The sequence below is a fragment of the Dendrobium catenatum genome, unplaced genomic scaffold (genome assembly GCF_001605985.2).
Source record: "Dendrobium catenatum unplaced genomic scaffold, ASM160598v2 fragScaff_scaffold_134, whole genome shotgun sequence".
NCBI classification, from domain to species: Eukaryota; Viridiplantae; Streptophyta; class Magnoliopsida; order Asparagales; family Orchidaceae; genus Dendrobium; species Dendrobium catenatum.
In genome coordinates, this window is record NW_021318596.1 from 427,467 (window position 1) to 431,374 (window position 3,908).

General features: G+C 32.6%; 1 long non-coding RNA gene across 1 annotated transcript; it reads right to left on the bottom strand.

The window, feature by feature from the left end:
• Positions 1 to 3,002: 3,002 nt before the first annotated feature.
• LOC110095288 lies at positions 3,003 to 3,781 on the bottom strand. Its single transcript, XR_002302954.2, has 2 exons — positions 3,540 to 3,781; positions 3,003 to 3,448 (listed from the first exon to the last, which is right to left on the bottom strand). It is a non-coding gene; the product is annotated as an uncharacterized LOC110095288 (long non-coding RNA).
• Between the last annotated feature and the right edge of the window lie 127 nt (positions 3,782 to 3,908).

A 3,908-nucleotide genomic window follows, 5' to 3' on the forward strand; every position in this document is an offset into this window, starting at 1 on the left:
GAATTTATCATTTTATTTTTACGCAATCTTTTGATTTTAAGGCTTACGCCTCAAAACGCTTTGAGGCTTACGCCTCGCCTCACGAATGAAATACGCCTCAATACCCGAATACGCAATTTTAAACATTGGAACTTAACAATGAAAACCCATTGAAAAGAAATAGATTTAATCCCAATAAAAGGTGTAATCAATTCCATTACCTGGCAATAAAAAAAGAGCACTCATTTTGTAGAACATAGCATAATTTCAGTTAATGTCAAGCATGGCCTTTTAAGTATGTCATGGGAATAGAAACAATACACAAAGATAGGAGGAACTAATGAAAGAAAGAGTGATGATCATATAACATAAAACATTGGAATGGATGCTTAATATATTTGCATTTACATATAGCAAAAGAAAGAGGTTGACTCAGAAAAAGAAACATCAGTAAAGAGATATAGTTTTCTAATACAGTATCATAACGCTTCTCTCTCTCTCTCCCGCCGGCCCAAAAAAAAGGCAAGGAAAATGCATTTGAAAGATCAAGGCATTAGCAATATCCAATATTATGGTTCTTATGCTCAATAACCCCATATTGCTCAGACATAATTGAGTGTGACAGTTAATATATAATGTCATTCTCAACACAGAAAAAAAATGAAGATTGCATGGATACAAGAGCATTACTCTGCAAAGAGTTTCAATTTGAACATAGAATTAAACTTTTATATCTTAATAGAATAAATACAAGATGGATAGCAATAGGAGTTAGTCCCATAGTTGGTTACCATCAAACAGTGGCGAAACCAGAAATTTTTTTGGGGGAACTATTTGGTGACATTCATGCTTATTTTAGACAATGCATAAAACACCCAAGAGTTCAGTCTAGCGAAAGAAATTTAAAAGAAAACCCAAAAACAAAAAAGAAAAAATAAAAAAACAAGTAAAACCCAATTAAAAGTCTAGGGCTGTTGCAACAATGGCACCAAATAAATCCCATTTGCTTATAATTTTCCAATAATAGAGTTCTTTCACTAACCCAAATTATAAAGCCATAGTATTATTACCTCTTATCCGTCAAATTAGAGAAATTATTACAAGCGGCATTCATAGGTGTTTCCAGTCAATCACTTTTGAGCACACAGTTGTATTTATGATTGTGCGCTCGAATGTGATTGACTGTCTGCATCTAACCACACTTAGCTCAGCACATATAATAATTTATAGATAATAAATATTTCTTCTACAATGCTATGCAGTATAGGAACTTTCCAAGGAATTAGAGCTTGATCAATTGGTTTTCAAATATAAGAAACCAAATAGAAGTACAATTCAAAAATACAAAGAGTATGGTAAACTATGATGAATAAGAGACTTCTCAAGTTTGAGCAAAAGTCAAAACTAGACTAATGATAATACATAACTCTATAAAAACATATTTGTTTCCCCTCTAAAGTACAAAATCGTTTCCTCGTTTGTCAATTTTTATCATAGGAAAATAAAACACCCATGCACCTAAAACATAAGATCGGCAGAAATCATAAACAATATTGATGAAGAATTGTCAATGTTTAATTGAAGCAAGCGATTCGCATTATCTTCCATCTTCAATCACATTCTTTGCACTTCTTTATGCTTTATGTCTGAAACCTAATTTGGTAATTTGGACAGGCACCTATCTTTCAACCTTACAAATACAGTTCATGTCACTAAACTAACACTTTTTTTTGATACAAATGGAAAATTTTTGGGTCATATAAACTGATGTAAACTTGGTTAGCGTAAATTTTAGAGCATTTGGATTAACGCTGAGATGATTGAAATACATTTGATTGATTAACTGTGTATTTATCTCATCTTAAAGCTAATTCAACAACAACAACAATAACATCAAGCCTTTGTCCCACTACGTGGGGTCGGCTACAAGAATCCTTCTTCTCCATTGTGTCCTGATAAAAGTCAAATTCTCACTTAAATCTAATAAAAAAATATCATTTCTAATATTTTCTAACCAAGTCTTTTTAGGTCTACCTCTACCTTTCTTAACATAAGTCAAATCTAATACCCCTACTTTCCTAACCGGGCCATCGGAAGGTTGTTGTTTTAATGTCTTATAGCTAATTCAAAAACTATAAAATCCATCCAAACTAAACTTGCATCCGGATATCGGTTGCCCAATTCTTTCCCATTTCAAATACAACAATAATGAAAGCAAAGTTAAATGCAGAATATATACCCCATTAGTCTAGAAATAATGACAAAAAAGAGACAATGCAGCACATCAACTAAAGGATTATGAAATCCTATGCAAAATCCATAAAACAATCATAATCATTTTCAAATGAGCACTACTTGCAAGATCAAAGAATCTTCCAAGACAATGATAAATCAGAAGAAAATGTGTAAGCATGAAATTCATGCTAATTATCATCTAAATGAAGTGTGACCAACCACAACAATAGCAAAACGGTTGACAACTCATCTCCACAAATAAAGGCAATCTAGCAATACGGCAAACTAAAATCCACGCCATGAAAGTAGCTGAACAGGATAAACCAAACACAGATAAAAGAGGAAAAAGTAAAAGATATCATTTCTTATTTGATGCAACTGACAATTCCATGTGAAAATAAATGATATTGCATTTTAATCTCAAACATAAATTTACAAACACGCTCAGGGAAGGATAGATGCAGAATGCTTGCGAGAGGATCAAAGAAAAAAAAAACAAATTGATAAACCAAGCCAAGAATACTCATGAAGGTATCACAACAGTTGGGAAGCATTGGCTCAAGAACAAATTATTGGTCATAATGGATTTTAAAATCGTTGGATTTATTTTGATATAAGTGAAATTTATAATAAATCGATTCAAGAAAGTCCAACGAATTTGACATTTAACGTGATCAAATCTTTATCAGACCATCCTGACCCAAAATTGTCTCCTTTGATACGAATTATCAAAACTAAGCAAAAACATCAATACGGAATTAAACTTAAATAAGATTTAATAGATCCAATTTCCCAAAAAAAAATAATAGATCCCATAAAGTAAAATTTAATACATTTTGACAAGATTAAAACATGAAAACTCTTTTGCAATGCAACTGTTAAATTTTGTTAAATCATGACAAACTGTTACATGATTTGTTTCAACATTTAAGCAATATTATCATCTAAAATCACCAAAATTCTGATTGGCAATATTTAAGCTAAATCTAGCTTAAACCCTGCCTAAAATAGGATACCAAACAGCCCCTAAAACGCAAAAGCTGTACAACAATCATGAAAGATCCCACTTGAAATCCAAGGTCTTCTTCTTCATTCACTGGATTCTAGGACTAACAAGCAACAATCGCCTTGGGACATGCACCGATGGGAAAATGCTTATAGTAGACAACAAACCCTAATGCGCCTTGCTCCTTTGGGGCTGCCTATCAGTGACTAACCGATATATCCAATAAACCTAATCAGAAATCATAATATACAATTACAAACCAAAAAATGGCTTAGATCAGAGGAAATGGGAAGAAGAATATGAAGATGGAGATTATTACCAAAGCAAAGACGTGGGCAGCTATGAGAATGACAACAAGAAGCGGAACGAGTTCCAGGATCCATGGCCGGGGAATTGGTTGGGCGTCTCTTGGCATCTTGCGCCCAAAGTGGAGAGTGGGGGAAGATAGGGTTTTTAACAAATCCTAGTGGAGATGAAATCAATCGAGAGAGAGATTTGGAAGGAGAACATCCTCGTAGGTGCTCTTTGGCGACAATGATGGCGTAACTTCTCAATTGTTTGGGAAAACAATAAAAAGATAAATTTTGTAAAATTGTTTGGCGATATATTTAAGATTTAAAATTATAATTATTATTAATAAATGATAATTAAAAGAATATAATTAATAATAAATTTGATTATTGAATAA